General features: G+C 36.3%; 1 protein-coding gene and 1 pseudogene across 4 annotated transcripts in view; both read left to right on the top strand.

The window, feature by feature from the left end:
- The window catches only part of DPYD (dihydropyrimidine dehydrogenase), a 793,145-nt gene that overhangs the window by 494,258 nt on the left and 279,752 nt on the right, over positions 1-19,135 (top strand). The gene's annotated exons all lie outside the window — the stretch shown is intronic.
- Positions 3,629-18,257, top strand: LOC112918317 (FAS-associated factor 1 pseudogene; annotated as a pseudogene).

Genomic DNA, 19,135 nt, shown 5'->3' on the forward strand with positions numbered 1-19,135 from the left:
TTTGTATTATAGCCTGTCTGTGATGAAGGTATAGATCTTTGGGCACACAGAAATGTCAGTCATTTGACCAAGCAGAAATAGAAGTTGGTTTATGTTGGATCTTGAGATAATAATGAGGGGGACGAGAAAGGTCATTTTTGTCTAATTCTCAACACTTTAAATATCTGAAAGATGGATATACCAACAAACAGATTATTAATTTCAAAAAAAACCACAAGCAAATACAGAACAAATCGTTGGCTCTTTGCCTTTCCTTTTGTGTCGTAGTATCCAAAGTCAGTGGTTGTTAATAAGAATTTTCCCAAAGAACATGTTTGAAGATTAAATATGAAATAATGCAGGATCAACTTAATTTACATATTCTATGACGACATTAATGTTGAAATTCCCCTACCCATTCTGAATCTGAAATCTCTCATGTCATAATTTGCAGGAACATTGTATAAAACAAAATTCCAAATAGTCTTAAATGGCCTGAATCTGGACAGGTACTGATTTATTTGCCCTCCTTATATTGTCATTAGAGTCCTGCACCATTGCTTCAGGTTCATTCCCTCTAATCAGTTATCACCCAATAGGACTTAAATTTGCTCCTTCCTATAGAAACTTCCTTTTAACTACTTTTCCTTCTGAAACCTGTATCCTTTTGACATCTCTTGATAACCTTAATATTTTCCTGGACTCTTAATATCTACCTTAATAAAATATCTATTTCCTTTGAAAAAGGGGAGCATTCCTCAATCTCTCAAATCGAAGTCCTTTTTTTCCCATTCTCCCTTCCCCTCCACCACTACATACCACATATCTATTCTTAAGCCAATAGTTGTAACCAGCATTCTTCTGGATTCCCACTCTACTTGTAGGTATGTAGTTAACTATGCCTTGTCATTGAGCCATATGTCATGAGATTAAGCCACGTTCTTCCTTGCTCTGCATTGCCATCTCTTCTTCCTTCTCACCTCCAAAAATTTATGAGAACTTTCCTATATGACTTTCAATCTTTATCTGCCATCATTGTAGGCAACTCTAACATCGACATTTATGGGTTTTGTTATCATATCTTGACTTTTTATCCCCTGATTATTTTTGCCATCACGTCTCACTATCTTTCTTCTATAGACAGCTCCTGTCTTGATAGTTTTCCTAAGGAAATGTTCCACCTCTACTATCTTGAAAGCTGCGATCCTATTACTGGAACTAAAGCCCCTGCCTCCTGTATCCACCACCATATGTGCTTTTTGACATGTCCATGAGCTCTTGCCTCTTAATTCCTCTCTGTTTTCTCCAACTCTTAGCCCAGTCCTGGTTCTACAACTCTTCTTTCAAACCTATAATCAATAAACAATAATTTCAATTAATTCTTTTAATTTTGAAAAAAAAGAAATAGTGAAAATTAGAGGAAATGGTGTAACAAACATCTGTGTGCATCAGTCATATAAGTAGCATATGTTATGATTTTTTGTGTTTGCTTTACTAGGTTCTTTGATTGAGTTGTAAAGAATTCAGAAGATGTAGATTTATTTTTCAGCTAACTGCAGCCAGTATGTATAATATGTATGAAATTGTGCAGTTAAAATGCAGGCGAGGTTTGAAACTTGTGAAAAAGAGAATAATTAAAAGAATCCTGTCAAAGGTTCAAGTAAGAACATTTTTAGGATCTTATGAAGAAGGACTTGATCAGAGTGAGAGGATTGGAATAAAGCCATTGCATGCTTAGATGACGTCTGTTTTGTAAAATGCCAGATATACTTTTATCTATATTGAAGTTTATCTGTAATGCAGAAGCACAACCATATATGAAAACTTACTAATCATAGACATCTGTTTCTATAAAATGTCTTTTCTAAATTTTCCTTCTGAGTAACAAAGAGCTGGATCGTTACAGGAGATTACAGTCTTCAAAAAGTTGTGGTCATAAAAAGAGAGTAGAAATCTCTAATTTTTTCTTTTCTTCTGATATCTGTATAGTTTTGGCAATAAAATATTCCTGACTAATATTTAATTAATAAGACAATAACAATAATTCTGCTGTCTACTTTGATAATTGTTGCTTTATAGAATTCTCATGTTACACTGAAATCTCTTGATTTGCCCAATTGTGTTTTACCAAAAGGTTCTAAATAGGCAAATCATCAGTTTAATAAAGAGATCAGCTTAATAATCTATTGTATTGTATTGTTGTAAGGAGGAGACTAGATATTTTGCATTTGTTTTTCTTAAGTTGAAGTATTTTAGTAACATCTAGTTATCATGCTAATTTTAATCTATACTTAATAAAACAAAATTAATTATGTATGCCAAATGAACACATATTTATTGTCTGGGGATTTTAAATTAATGAATACATTCTCCAAAACATTTTTTTCAATTTTTTATAATATACTACATAAGCATAGTTATCACATGCCCTAAATTTCCAAGGCAGACTCTTTATCTTATATATATTTAATAAATGTTATTCTGTTGTCATAGTCTTATATATTTTTAAATACAAAAACACTTCAAATCTGAAAAACTGATTTTTTTAGCCTGTGCTAAAGGCTGTGCTAACTGATTGGTTAGCCTGTGCATTTGGAACACATTAGAATAAAGATTGTATGGGAAGCTCCAGTGGCCAGTCTGGAACTCCTAATTGTTTAGGTTTGCATTTGTAGAAAACACTTAAGAAAAATTTACTTCAATGAAACAGCATTTGGATTTAGTTCACTGTGGGCATAAGAATCTAGAACATGGGCCCACTAGACCATATGCTAATATTGGTGTCTGGAGAAGGGGGAGAAGGCTTTTTAGAATTGATCTTATGAAGGTGGCAGAAGGATCCTGTCAGAATTATGAGCCAAAACTCTGTAATGAGTGTCATAGAGAATTTCACTGTAAATATTTGTGTAACAAATACTAAAAGATGTGTAGTACTATAACCAATTTCTATTTTCTCTGTACTGTGGTTCTGATGATACAGTTTAACTAGTGAGGCCAAAGGATCCTTCTCTCAAAGTCTAGCAGCTCTGGTTTCTAATCTGTGTTTCTCTTTCTTATCTGTAGCTTGTTTATCTTTTCTTTGCCAACGGTATTCTAACTACCACTCTCAGTTGTTATCTCTATTCGTGTAGACACATTTCTGTCCCATGTCCATCCAGCAGTATCATAGCCATTTCTCCATGAATCATCCTCACAGAAGTTCTGGAGCTCCCCCATGTAACCATTAAACACCTATTATTATGGGGACTACTTTTCCACTTGTCCTTTGAAAGAGTGCTAAGTTTTTTTCCAGATATGATTTTAGTTAGTTTTATGAACTGCCCTAGAAGCATTTTTTCCATTGTTTTTGGCTATATATTTTATTGGAGTTATGTTTCAAAACCAGTAGGTAAAAATAAATGTATTATAATAAGTGTATTATACACTAAGAAAGTTCTACACAAAAAGACAAACATATGATTTAGTGTTGGTGTATGAAAGAGGTACAAATCTTAGAATCAAAGGGATTAGCTGTATTTCTGGTTGTATATCTGTTTTTATAGCAAGCTTATGAGCTAAGTATTACATTCACAGGCTAATAATAGAAAGATAAGAAACAGTATTAATATCTTATTTAAAAATGAGTGTCAAAGAAGATTTTTAGTGCAAAATGCCTAAAAAGAGAAGAGAACTGGAAAGTAAAGGGCATATAAAGCTGGAACCTGAAGTGACAGTGCTGTGTTACATTGCAAAGATTCTACAAAATGTCAAAGGGTCAGTGATTTAATTGTCTGAATGCATGATTTGGTGAGTCAGTTTAGACTAGAGCAAACCGGACCTGTCACTGAAATCACAATGGGTAAAAATGGACCTATTCAATCTGCCTCTCAATGCTCCAGATTCTTCCTGGTTGTAAATTAGAGCTTCTGGACAATGCATTAACTCGTTCAGGTCACCAGGGTACTATGTCAGCTCAGCGCTCACAATTGCCCATGACCAATTCTGCACTCTCCCCAGCAGGAGGGATGCAATGTCATTTTGTACTCTCTTCTTTAGGATAATATCAGGTCTGAAAGGAAAGGAACAAAAGAAGTTGCCGCTTTCCATCCACCTACTCCGCTTAGCCATAATCATACCCCTCCTCCCACTTGGCCAGACACGAACCAGACAGAAAATGAGCTTACAGGATGGATATCTGGTTACCTACATACTTGAATAAAATCAAGAATTCAGTTCTGTTTAACTCCATCCTTGAGTTGAAGAAGATGGACATATAGCCAGCATAGGAGAGTTAAGAGTTTTTTAGTCATGCCCAGTAAAATCATCTCAATATGGTTTCTCTTGCTAGGATCAACACTTTACTGTGACTGCTATCTGCTCCCCTAACAGCATCTCATCTCATTCCCTCCTCAGTTACTACCATCCAGCAAAACTAGTCTTCTTTTATGTATTTCAACGTGACTGTTTCTCACTTCATCTGGGCCTTGATACGTGATATTCCTGTTACTTGAAGTTGGCCATTAATGACCCAACAAATTCCAACCCTCTGTCAGATTCCCATTTGCAGGTCGTTTCTTTGAGGAGATATTACCTGAAAGGATGATCAATTTTAAGTATCCATTAATTAATTAATTAATTAATTAATTAGTTTGTTTATATGCTTGTTTAGCATAGCAACCTGTTTGGAGCATTGATAACAGTTTGTAGTCCGACACCACTTTGTTATATTCTTTGAATGTTCTAGTCAGTCCCCACCAGACCATAATCTTGAGGTGTATATGCTAATATCACATCTGTTGTCTTCCCTATTGTATACCTAGGATTTAGCACTGTTCCCAGCACATAGTAGATGTACAGTGAATAAAGCACCAGAGCCCACCTCCCTGTCGTGTGTTCCAGGTCTCTATTCTGACCTGCCGGATCTTAGGGAAATGCCACTGACCCAATAACACCATGGAATTGGAAATGAGAAATCTCAGACCTAGATCTAAATTTTTTTTAAAGAAAGGATTTATATTTTATTTATTTACTTAGAGCATGAGCAGGGAGGGGCAGAGAGAAGTACAGAGAGAATCCCAAGCAGGCTTCATGCTCAGCGCAGAGCCTGACATGGGGCTCGATCTCACCACCCTGAGATCATGACCTGAGTTGAGAACAAGAGTCAGATGCTTCACTTATGGATGCTTCACTTTAATTGTACACTTCTTCCTAATGAATATATTATTTGTTTGAAATGTGCATTTTCTAACTCCACAGTTCCATATCCAAATATTGGTACCCTTATTAATATAATAATGTTAAAATATAGACTTTTGCTTTTTAAAAGTTTATTTTTAATATCACTTGCAATTAATGGTGACGATAATTCTACATCTTTTGCTTTTCCCAAAGTAAAAACAAGGAGTAGAATGAATCACAATTTCAGGAGTATTTGAACTAAGAAGCAGCACTCAGTATTAATCCAGAATTCCAATCCCTTTTTCTCCTGTTCTGTATTTCCTTGCTCCTGTCCTCAGAGGCTAGTACTTCACATGTCTTACTATTTCATTCTTACTATTTCAAAACCTCAGCTCATATAGAAATTCTTCCTGCCTCTTCTCTTAGAAGCATTCTTTCTATTACTCCTGCCATGAGGTCCTCAAAGCTGAAGGAGAATCTCCCACCAGAGGTCATGGTTTTCAGACCATCAGATTGTCACCATGCTCTTTGAATGGTGTTTCCTTTCCTATGAGGTGTTAGAGTTCTTTCCCATGGCACTGAGAAGAAGGGCTTGTATGTCACCTCAGGCCACAAGTGGTCAATACTGTTAAGCAGTTTGTATTCCAAACTAAGGCATATATATTCTTCCAATGAATATTTATTACCACTTGTTATATGCTTGGCACTCTTATGTGTTATGATGATGCAATGAACAAGAACTGGACAATGACAGTAACTACTCTCCTGTTTCTTGGTTACCCAGAGATTTGGGCAGTCACTTGTTTTTCTTTGCTTAGAAATCTTAAACTTGATGTCCCCTAGAGTTTTAGTGTCAAGTCGCAAACCTTTTCACATATCTCCAGGGAAATCTAGTAGGTTTTCATGCAAATAGTCGCTCTGAATCTCTTGGAAATAGGATCCTTGGTGGCTTGAGATGATACATAAACATTCTTGAGCTAACAAAATTAATGACAACATTTACCGAGAGCTTCTATGCTAGACATAGTGCTAAGAGCTTGGCAAAGTTAAAAACTTCTAACTCTCACAATAATCCTAGGAAGGCACTGTGATTATATCCACTTATAGCTTTAAAAAGGTGGAGAAATTAATAGACTTCGACAGGTACATACAACAAATTAATGAAGGCTTCAAGACTCACAACTAGGCCGTCAGACATCAGAGTCTGTGCTGGATATCAAAGAGAAAGTGAATAATGGGAAAAAGCAACAAACCCAAGTTGTTCACAACCTAAAGAGGAAGATAAGCAAGTAAACAAGTTCAAAAAACGATGTTCAGGTGAGAACACACAATGTCACCTAGAGACTGAGAGTACCAAGTGCCTAACTCTGCCAAGAGGAGAGTTGGTTAGGAAAAGCCTTCCAGGGGATAGGACTCTTGAGTGGTATCTTGAAGAATGACTGAAAGGTTTGCATGTGTGCAAAGGAGGAGCTGGCACTGCTAGCATAGTAATGCAGTCACATACAAGTGTGAGAAAATGTTTTATAACTGGTAACTGAATGACTTAGTACCCCTTGAATGCTGAATGCAAATAGGCAAACTGGGGTAGCAGGCATGCGTAGCATGCATGATAGTTGGAGACCCAAGACCACAGGGGCCCAATTGTGAAGGTCATTTATTCTTGCCCAGGAATTTCAACTTTAGCGTGGAAACCTGAAGAGCTACTGAGAGATTTTATACAGAGAAATGATAAGATCTCCCTTGCATTTTGGAGAGATCTCTGAGTGGCTCTGTAGCAACTTGATGGAAGCAGAGCAAGAGTGGAGACAACAAAAACAGTTAGCAAAGGAGGATAAAATAGTTCAGAAACCAAGATGACAGAATAAAAATATCTACATGCTTTAGCATTATACACAGACTCTTTTTTTACAAAGACTTTTTAATTTCCAACTAAGAAAATTGTAAAGTATAGTTGACATTTTCAATTTGCTGCTGAGATCTACTCCCCTCTTTTCCACAGTGTCTTTATCTAGAAGGCTGATCTGCATTAACAGGCTACCTTGTTCTCCTGCTTTCAACTGGGCTCAGTCAGGGGAGACCAGAGACATTAAGGCAGAAGGGTGCCTTTCCCTGCGAGATCACCATACCTGTTACTGAAGTCACAGGCTCTGTTTGGTGGCACTCTCCATCATCCTTTATGTCTTGGGGTTGTAAAGGCTCCCTATTGGCTCCTCTCATATCCTGCACTGTCTTTTGTGGTTTTCCTACACAAGCCTACCTTTGCAAATAGCCCCTTCATTAATCTTTACTCAAATTACCCAAATTGAGTGTACCATCTGCTTCTTGCCAGGACTCTGATTAATATGATAGAATATAGGAAAAGAGCCATTTTCATCCACTGTTAGTGAGATTATCTGTACCCTTTCTACACAATAATTTGACTATAGCAATACAATTTTGAATGCATGTGTCTTTTGATACAAATATCTGATTAAGAATTTACTCTAACATATGTGTAAAAAAATGTTTATTGTGATATTGTTTAGTGGTTTTAAAAAACTGGGAAAAGGGGATCCCTGGGTGGCTCAGCAGTTTAATGCCTGCCTTTGGCCCGGGGTGTGGTCCTGGAGTCCCAGGATCGGGTACCACATTGGGCTCCCTGCATGGAGCCTGCTTCTCCCTCTGCCTATGTTTCTGCTTCTCCCTCTGCCTATGTTTCTGCTTCTCTCTCTCTCTCTCTCTCGAATAAATAAATAAAATCTTAAAAAAAAAAAAAAAACTGGGAAGAACATATCCACAGAGGCTGATTTAATGAATAGTCAAGATAAATTTTGGAATTAAGTTGCAGAACAGTTGTGCATACTGTGGTCTGTTTTCTACAAAAATGTATTTTTTATATAGAAAAACTACCTTAGTAGTGGTTCACATTTGTGAAAAGGGTCTAGACTCAAATGATAGAGTTGGAGATAGATTTTTATTCTTCATTCTCCATTTTTGTAGGCTTTCTTTCAATTCTCGAACCTTTAATAAAGGTTATTTTTTAACTTTTTAAAAACCTTTAAAAATGGGAAGGTTGATGCCTATCTTATAAAAATGTTGTGAGGGTTAAAGCCATTATATTTATATATATTAAATAGCTACTTATACCAGGGGTATAGTAGAATCTGGTGCAGGTGATAAATAAGAACAGCCTGAACAAAAGTAATGGACACAGAAGAGGTGATGAGTTTTAGAGTGGTGTAGGAATTAGGATTTCCAGAGATGGTGACTATTCAAATAGCAAGGGTAGCAAAATCCTGTTGAATGATTCTCAGTTCTTTTCCAGCAACTGTATGGCCTCATTCAGTGAAGATAGAATGCAGCAGGAAAAAGATCTGGGGAGGCAGATGATGGGTTTGGTTTTGGGTAAGTAGAATTTCTGGTGCCTGTGGGGAGTAAGAGTTCAAAATTAGTTGGTGCTTCAAGAGCCTTTTCTAGGATTCCTACTTCCACTTTTTTTTTTTTCCTTTTATCAATATCTACTCTTCCTTTTTCAGTCCTTAGGAAAGAGTTGAGGATGTCGTTGCTTCTTGTCTTCAACTAAAACGTGTGTCCACTTATGCAATTTAATCTGCTCCAACAATCTTAGATACCAAAACATCTTGGTAATTTCATAATGCAAATGAACTGATTTCTTGCTTTTGGTTTGTTGTTACAGTGTATTTTTATACTGAGAATATTTTCATTCTTTTCTATTACTATATATTTAATTAATATATTTATAACTTTTACTTTTCTTGTCATATTTTCTCATGGGAAAATGTGTGATATTTTTAACATAAGTAATTGTCTTACAACCATCTGAATTAGAACTAGAGGCAATTTCAATGCAAACTAATAAAGGTAAACTGTGTTCTGTGAAAAGCTTGCCAGAGCAAATAGCTGAAACAATACCTTTTATCTACTTCCTACATCTCTGTGTAATTATTATTACTTTATTCATCTAAAACCTCAGAAACATATTTACTTATGGGTTATGCTAAAGAAAGGAAGGAGAAGAAAATGTTAAATTATTTACTAACCTCTTCCAAAAAAAATTTTTTTAAATAGAGATTATAGATAGTAATGTCAAGATATCCTGCATAGCTTGTCTTTATCAAAATAAGGAATCTTTTTATTAAGGCATCCCAGAAAGGGTAGATTTATGGATTGAAGGGAGTATGTTTAATATGTCCGTATCCATCTAGATTGACAGTTCTCACAGACATGAATTTCCCCAGAGAGACAGTGTTACTGGTGTCAGTGGATGGCATCATTTACTTCAATGTTCCATTATTAAATTGATAACAAGATAATTCCTCTGCTTCTCAGAGACATGACAGGGTTTACAATGGTTAACACTCTTATTGCATGGGATTTGATGTTCTAGGTATTTTTTAATAAGAAGCATATTTGTATTTCAATAATGAAAAAAACTGAAGCAAAAACAACATAGTAAAATAAAATCAAAATCAGATGAACCAGGCAACAGAATATATCTATTTAAAGAATTTCTGCTTACTATAGATAGCTTTATTTAAAGGAAATGTATTTCTTATACTTCCCTCAACCATTCTTCCAACACAGTTGTACTGTTTAAAGGCATGTGTTGTAATATGTTATTTGTTGAAATTGAAATTTACATATTTCATTCAGTATTTATATGTAAGAAATATATGCTAATTTTAGAGAATTGCAAAGGCAGAGGACCTAGATAATACTTGTTGAGTGCATGATGTTTATTTCTTAGAGATACAGATACAGAAGTAGATATGGAGATAAGATTAGACATAGCAATAGAGATAGAGACAGCAATCTGTTTCTTTACATATAAATAAATAGAAATCCTTTAAAAAATAACTGTTCACTAAGGGAGCATGATTAATCCTATGTTACAGATAAGAAGACTGAGGATCACAGACATTGATAATTTACTCAAGAGATTATAAAATGAAACTCACCTACAGTCCACAGCTACTAAGTGTGGAAACCCATAGTCCTTTCGCTACATCATCTGACCTACCTTGTAGAGTTTGAGGAGTATTTCTTGTCAGTAGTGAAAGAGCTAGCAAGCAGGAGAGATAGTAAGTTGTCAAGATCCTTCCATACACTGCTTAGGAAATTAAACATTATTGATTAATATTGGCGTGGCTATATTTTGGAGTAAGGATTGAGAACCAATGGTATGAAAATATGAGTCAATAAGAAATCCTTTAGGCTGGAGATGAACTCAGGAGGCATTTGGTGATACCTCCAGGTTAAGGATATCTCAGAGGGTTTACATTAATCCTATCATCCCAGCAACAAGTGGAACAACATTTTCATAGTTTAAAATTATGTTGTATTTGTAGATAGCATTATAGGACGTAAATCCCCAATAATTTCTGGGTATAAGTGTTTTTGTTTTCTGTTTTACCAACAATAATGTGACATTTTGGCAACTGCGAACTACCAAAAGAAGTACTTCAAGAGAAGTGCTATGCTAATGGCCTCAAAGTATTCTAGGATCCATTTCAAATAAAAATATGTTGCTGTATACCTAGGAGCTAAAACAAAATAATATTTTCAAAATTAAATATCATTATAGATTAAACTTACAGGTAAGGCACTTTGGACAACAAAGCATTTACTCAGTGATTCTGGAAGGGTTTGGCACTGTCACCATCTACTGTAGTCACTGGATACATTTCCTTCACCTATTCCAATTTATAACTCTACATGAGCCATTGACAAGACAATAAGTTTCTACACCACATTACATGAGTGAGAGGCTAATTCATGTGAATTTAGTCCTTATAGGTAAATGGAATGACATGGTTTGAAATCTTTTCAAAGGTATAAGGAATTAGATTGCCCTCTTTGTTAAGCATCCTATATTGTGACATGTTTTTCAGGTTCTCAACAAAAACTGATTTAATTCCCAAATCTAGCAAAATTAAAACTGAAAAAGTCAATGTTCTTTAAGCATCGGGATTATTGGATTACTTTTGCTATACTAATCATTTTCTTAATCTTTTTTATAGTAAGATGATATTGAATAGCTGCCATATCTACTTAATCAGGAGTGTAGCTAATATATGTAAGACACTACATGGAACAATAAGGTGTAGAAGAAAGAATCCCCACCATCAAAGGGATATCAATTTGCTGGGCAGACAGGACAAACACATACAAAATAACAATTAATTAAAAAAAAAAAAACATTGCTTCATAAAATCCATAGCTTTACATGCTGTACATGCTGTAAGAGTAAACACAACACAAACACACACACACACCCACAAACAGATGCACACACATTAATATATCACAGAGAAGGGGTGCCGGGATCTCAGGAAAAACATCATCAGTGATAAGGCTTGGATGACTCCATGGTATCTATAAGTATTCCATTTAAAGGTGGAAAACTCCAGAGGCTTAGGATTTTTTATTATTTTAAATGAACTGTTGTTTCCAGGGTGGAGAGTATGGAAAAATCACCTGATTAAATTAGAATCAATCAGTGCTATGACACTTGCTTCAGTAAGGAAGTCCTTGAAAAATATGTAAATGGATTGTAGTTTTTCCCTCTTCTCACCCTATATGGCTCCTAGAGTTTGTTTTTTCCCCGTAAAGAATGTTTTCCCTTCTTCCTCATAATTATAGGAGCAGTTGCTTCCTATGAAGTAAAAACAGTCGTGCTACAAATTTTAATTTATTAAAGGAAAACTTAGCAAAAGAGTACTAAAGGTTTGATGAGTGTTTTTTTTTTTTTTTTAAAGAATGAGATACCTAGTTTAATAATGATGCTTTAGAGTGGCCTAAAAAAGATTCATTGCCAAAATTATTTAAGATGAATTGACCAGATGAAGAAGCTGACCCTTCAAACCAGACCAAATCCAAGCCAGGCAATAGAAATAATTCAGTGCAGCTTTCTGTTAGCAAGCTTAGAAAAATATAGGTGAACTAAAATGCTTTGCACCTAGAATGACTTGACTCTTAGAAATTCTTTAGTTACCACATATCAGGCAGTAAGAAATGAAGTGGGGCAGAGTAATTTGCTATGAGAAGGAAAACACTATTAAGGCACAAGTATTTTTAGATGAGCATCTTAGGCTGCTAGTTAGAAAGTCTAGTTAATTTTCCACTTTGGGTCCCTTCTGATACACATCAAAAAAATTGTGCTATGAAACCGACACCACACCAAAATTATATGTCCTGTAACACATGAATGCAAAGCCACTAATTTGCTTTGAGTGAATTTTTCCTGTCATTTCTTAGATACTGTAATTCTAAGATAGAGATAACATTCCATATGATGAGCTTTGCAGCACCTATAACATATTTGCTATGGAATTTTGATATAGTGAGTACTTTACCAGAAATTGCTTGTGCATTCAACCAAGGCTGGTAACTAACTGATAGACTAATTGTAGTATGTTACAATTTGAAAAGAAGGACTATACATAGAAAGGACAAAAATTTTAACCTAAAATTTGTATACTAAGATTTTTTTCTTCCAATTTATAGGATTCTTAATGTGTGTGTGTCTGTGTGTCTGTTTTGGCTGAGTAATTTGTGCTCATGGGTGGCTGTTTCATTGTAGTTATTGGGGTAGTTAATTGAGGGGAAAATGTATATGTGTATGTGTGTATATAATTTATATGTTTTCTATATATGCATATGCATATATTATTTACATAAATAATTTGGAGGAATATATTATACATTTAACAAATGCAGTAAGTCTCTCTGGCTTGGCTGAATAATTTCTATTGAGAAATAATCCTCTGAGTTATTTTCTCAATAGAAAAATAGTACTCTGAGTTATTAGAATATATTTAAAGAGAAAAAGGAAAGGGATTGTTTAGCTTGATTCAAGAGGCATACCTGCGAGTATCTTGAAGGGGAAAAGAAAAAAATAAATGAAGAACGCTTAACAGTAACCAACTACTATATTGTGAATTCTTCCTAAAGAAGTAGCAGAAATTCATATCACTCTGAAATTATACTGAAGGAAACACTTTATGCTGTACTGTAGCACAAAAAGTTTCTTACTAAAATGGATTAAGTAAGCAGGAGGACTACTAAGTCTGTATCTCTCTTTCTTCATCCGTCCCTCATTGAATACTTTTGTCTCAAGAATGAACAGCATGGTGCCAAAAGAAGCTTCCCCTGGGTCTTTACAATCTGTATTCATTCTTTTATTTAGTAAAAATGTAAGAGGTTTTTCTTTTGCTTTTATACTTTTTGTTCCAAACACAAGGCCAGGAACCATTTGCCCTTTGTTCTTGGTAGTTGAAAAATGTAGCATATGGTAAACCTTTTCACTGAATAGGCATTCACGATCATGCATGTGAAAATGCATTAGAAGAATTTATGAGACATGTGGGGACATGGGCTGCATCTGAGACTAAAATCCTCATCACAAGCTTTTATAGTATTCTACTATGATGACTTGATGGTGGGGGAGGGAAGGATACCTCTCTTTTCCTTCGTTAAATGATAGAACAATTGGCGGTGGTTGTAAATAATTCAAAAGGTTCTGAACCAGACTTTGTCTCTTAAATTGAATTATTCTAGAGGCTGTTCTTTGCCTTATTGTAAGTAATTAAAACAATCAGTGCTGTAGTTTTTATGATGTGTTTTGAAAATATATAGAAAATATTAAAAAAGAAAGCATATGATGACCCAAAATTGCAGTCTTAATACCTTTTCCCCCAACTCTTGATTGTGTGTATCTTTATGCAATAATTCCTAAGACAAGCGTATGCTGATAAATTTATTTTTTAAAGGAACTCTCAAATTAGCAAATCTTATATGGTAGGAAAAATGTATAATCTACCTTTAATTTAGAAGACTACAAACCCCAGCCATACAATTACTTCATCTTAAAAGGCTACTTTTCTCCTATGTGTTTTGAAAGCTTCCAAGATCATGTAATTATATGTGGGAGACAGGAGGAAGAGATTACAAAACAAACACCTCATTGTTGTTGCTTAAAAACAGCATTGATGTCAACATCTGTGCATTCATGAGCAAGCCAGAAAGTATGAACAATGAGAAAATGGAACACTTAAGAGAAAAAAGAAATATTTTCTTATTTTCAAACTTTCAATATATTATTGTGAAAAACATCAAATTTTAAACTGCAAAGATCCTTCAGAGTTTGCTTTGGATTAGAATTGCTCGTGCATTGATTATAGACAAAAGTGACTTTAGCCCAACATTTGAAATAGCTAATATTGGAATTAGAAAATTTTATGAAATGGCTAATTAGAGCAAAGAAGTCTGGGGATTTTTTTCCAGTGTAATTAATGAGATGTATACCCTTTGCGTGCATTGCAAATATTAGTGCATATGTGTTATCTTAGAAGTTATATAAGTAGGCTTGAATACCATTTTTTGATTTTAATTAGGTTACATTGCCTTTTGAGTATCTTCATTTAACAGGTAATGTGAATTTAACAGGGACTTTGTTGTACACTCTGTTTTATTTTTATAGTATGCAAATAAGGACCAAATGCCAACACATTCATTATGCTGTATAAAGTTTATACCAGAAAGGTTCCAATCACTTTGAAAAAGGTCCTGTCATTATTTCTATTGTAAATCAGTATGCCAAGCCTCTGAGAAGGAAACATTTTGAATTGAAATAGGGAATATAGATGAAATCCTAGGATGTTTACAAAGTATGTGAAACATCTTTGGTTGATTCTTTTTTTTTTTTTTTTTTTTTAATTTTTATTTATTTATGATAGTCACAGAGAGAGAGAGAGGCAGAGACACAGGCAGAGGGAGAAGCAGGCTCCATGCACCGGGAGCCCGACGTGGGATTCGATCCCGGGTCTCCAGGATCGCGCCCTGGGCCAAAGGCAGGCGCCAAACCACTGCGCCACCCAGGGAATCCCATCTTTGGTTGATTCTTAAGTATCAACAGTGTGTTAAGGCAAGGGAATCATATCAATATTCAGAGATACAATAAATGCTTTATTAATTGAGTATCATTAATCATTATCCTAAAAAGCAAAACATGTTAGAGGTTTTGTTTCTTTTTTTTTTTTAGAGGTTTTGTTTCTATTGCTGTGTACCAAGGTGCCCACTGTTGGCAGCTGTGGCAGCTTAAAATGGAGGAGGTGGAAGTGCATGAGTCCATACATAGTTCCCTGTACGGAAAGGTCAGATTGAAATTGAGGGAATTTGTGAGGGAATTTGTGGAGATGGAACATGATGAAGAGGAAGAAGGAGAGCAGAGAAGTGAAAATAAGAACGTTTGTATAAGAAGAGTACACAGTTCCATTAGTTTATTCATTCAGCAAGTATTCCTTCAGCTCCTTCTCTGTTGAAGGAGGTGGCCTCAGGGGGAAGAAAGGTGATGAGTGAGTATTTACAGAAGTGCATAGTAGAAACACAGGTGTGCTGGAAATACTTAGGCCTCATGCAGAACATTATAAGAAAGTCTTACAACTTTGCATTTTAGAATGCAAGCCTTTTAGACATCTCAGGTAAAGGGCATGATTTCTAACTCCCATCCCACCCACCCCCACCATTCCGTACCCAACATTGCAGCCTGTCCCAGTAAGCTACTCTGTCTTTAACATGGTGTCTGTTTAGAATACTGGCCCTCTTTGGATCTGTCAAATTGGGGAAATACACATTTGGGGATCATAGTTCTTAGGATTTGTCCTGGGTAAATAGGGGAAAAAATTTTAATCTTCATTCTAATAAAGAATGTGAACCAAGAAACATAATTTAATAAAAAGGTGTCCTAGATATTAGTGAATTTCCTAGGATTTTAGTGAAATCTAAAAAGAATTCTTCAATATCTATAAAATGTGACTCTATAAAAATTTTCTTCTGTGGAACCATTCCTTTTTAAAAAATATGTGAACTGGCGGAACTCATCGGCCGCCATGGCGTCCAACATGAACTGGGAGATGATCCTGGTGGATTTTCAGGGGTCTTCAGAGATCATCTATTTCCAGCTTCTCAGTTTTCCTTTTGTGGAAGTTGAGACCAGAAAAAGGAAGTGACTTGTCCAAGTTCCTGGGTTGGTTTGAAACAAAGATTATATCTAGACATGTACTGGCATTGAAAACATTGATGAAGCTATTACATTGCTTGAGCAAAATAATTGGGACTTAGTGGCAGCTATCAGTGGTGTAATACCCCAGGAAAATGGCATTCTACAAAGTGACTATGGAGGTGAGACTATACCAGGACCTACATTTGATCCAAGTCACCCAGCTTCAGCTCCTGCTCCTTCTTCCTCTTCAGCATTTAGACCTGTAATGCCATCTAGGCAAATTGTAGAAAGGCAACCTCAGATGCTGGACTTCAGGGTTGAGTACAGAGACAGAAATGTTGATGTGGTACTTGAAGACAGCTGTACTGTTGGAGAGATTAAACAGATTCTAGAAAATGAACTTCAGATTCCTGTGTCTAATATGCTGTTGAAAGGCTCGAAGACCGGAGATGTGGAAGACAGTACAGTCTTAAAATCACTACATTTGCCAAAAAACAACAGTCTTTATGTCCTTACACCAGACTTGCCACGACCTTCATCATCTACTCATGCTGGTGCCCTGCAGGAGTCATTAAATCAAAACTTCATGCTGATCATCACCCACCAGCGGGAGTACAACCTGAACTTCTCAGGAAGCAGTACTATTCAAGAGGTAAAGAGAAATGTGTATGACCTTACCAGTATCCCCGTTCGCCATCAATAATGGGAGGGCTGGCCAACTTCTGCCACAGATGACTCGATGTGTCTTGCTGAATCAGGGCTATCTCATCCCTGCCATCGACTTACAGTGGGCAGAAGATCTTCACCTGTGCAGACCCAGGAGCAGTCCGAAGAGCAAAGCACCGATGTTCATATGGTTAGTGATAGCGATGGAGATGATTTTGAAGATGCTTCCGAATTTGGAGTGGATGATGGAGAAGTATTTGGCATGGCATCTTCTGCCCTGAGAAAATCTCCAATGATGCCAGAAAAACGCAGAAAATGAAGGAGATGCCTTATTACAATTTACAGCAGAGTTTTCTTCAAGATATGGTGACTGCCATCCTGTATTTTTTATTGGCTCATTAGAAGCTGCTTTTCAAGAGGCCTTCTATGTGAAAGCCAGAGATAGAAAGCTTCTTGCTATCTACCTCCACCATGATGAAGGTGTATTAACCAACGTGTTCTGCTCACAAATGCTTTGTGCTGAATCTATTGTCTCTTATCTGAGTCAAAATTTTATAACCTGGGCTTGGGATCTGACAAAGGACGCCAACAGAGCAAGATTTCTGACAATGTGCAATAGACACTTTGGCAGTGTTGTTGCACAAACCATCCGGACTCAAAAAACAGATCAGTTTCCACTTTTTCTGATTATTATGGGAAAGCGATCATCTAACGAAGTGTTAAATGTGATACAAGGTAACACAACAGTGGATGAGTTAATGATGAGACTCATGGCTGCAATGGAGATCTTCACCGCCCAACAACAGGAAGATATAAAGGATGAGGATGAACGTGAAGCCAGAGAAAGTGTGAAGAGAGAGCAAGATGAGGCCTATTGCCTTTCACTTGAGGCTGACAGAGCAAAGGGGGAAGCTCATGAACGAGAGATGGCAGAGCAGTTTCGTTTGGAGCGGATTTGCAAAGAACAAGAAGAGGACCGTGAGGCCATCTGGCTCTCCTTAGAGCAGGCCCTGCCTCCAGAGCCAAAGGAAGAAAATGCTGAACCCATGAGCAAACTGTGGATCCGGACCCCCAGTGGCGAGTTCCTTGAGCGGCGGTTCCTGGCCAGCACTAAGCTCCAGGTTGTCTTTGATTTTGTTGCTTCCAAAGGATTTCCATGGGACGAGTTCAAGTTACTCAGTACCTTTCCTAGGAGAGACATAACCCAGCTGGACCCAAATAAATCTTTATTGGAGGTAAAGTTGTTCCCTCAAGAAACCCTTTTCCTTGAAGCAAAAGAGTAAACATGGCACAGCAGTGGAACCAGCCATTCCTTGACAAGCCAGAGGCCTGCATCAAGAGAAGGGCTCCTCAGCCAACCCACCTACACGCTTGTCTCACTCAACTCAATGTCACACTTCTGCCTCTTGCAAGATTGCTGGAAAAAAGTAATAATAAACATAGCTACTTAAAATTTCCCATCCACGAGTATATGTTCCCAGCCCTCATAGAGAATTACAACTATGCCACCCTCCCGTACCCCTCACCTCGCCCCTGTTCAATGACTAATGCACTGTTCATGTGTGAGTGATCACGAAGTAGAATTTTTACCTCTGCAGTACCCATCGTTCCCCCACACTGTCTAGGACAGTTCTCTCTGCCCTGTGACACCAGGATGCTATGTATTTGATGTCTCATTGGGCCAGGGCTCATACACCTCTGCCTTTTTATTTTCATGACTGGATTTCTACTTTGTCACCTAATTTTAAAAGGCATGGGGGGGGGGAGTCAAATGGGACTTCTCAGCATGGAGATTAAACATTGTTGTAGGAAAAAAAGCATAAAAAAAATAAAAAATAAATAAATAAATAAAAAATATGTTAACTTACAAATATAAAATGCCCACAGTGTGACTCTATAAAAAGATCAAAAGAGCATATGAAGATGCTTTCTACACTTTCCAATAACATATTTTTAAAAGTCTTATCTGTGGATGTTTAAAACCAAAGTGTTGCGGTACTATAAAATGTCATTGTTTGCACTCTAACTAAATTGTAGAAAATGGCAAATCTGAATATGACATTATTCTCTTAGTCATAAAAATTATCATGGGATTTCATTGAAAAGTATTTAATGTCAAAAACATAATACCATAAAATTCTCAGAATAATCACCATGAAATAAGAGGGATAAACCAGATCATTCCCATTTTATAGATCAGGTGGCTGATGCAGAAAGACAATTAAATAATATGTCAGTATTTGATCATTCATTTTACAAGTATGGGGCATCTAGTACATGCCAGCACTGTTTTGTATCCAAAACAACAATTCTTACTCTAGTGGAGTTTAC

This window comes from Vulpes vulpes, chromosome 3 (assembly GCF_048418805.1).
Source record: "Vulpes vulpes isolate BD-2025 chromosome 3, VulVul3, whole genome shotgun sequence".
NCBI lineage: Eukaryota > Metazoa > Chordata > Mammalia > Carnivora > Canidae > Vulpes > Vulpes vulpes.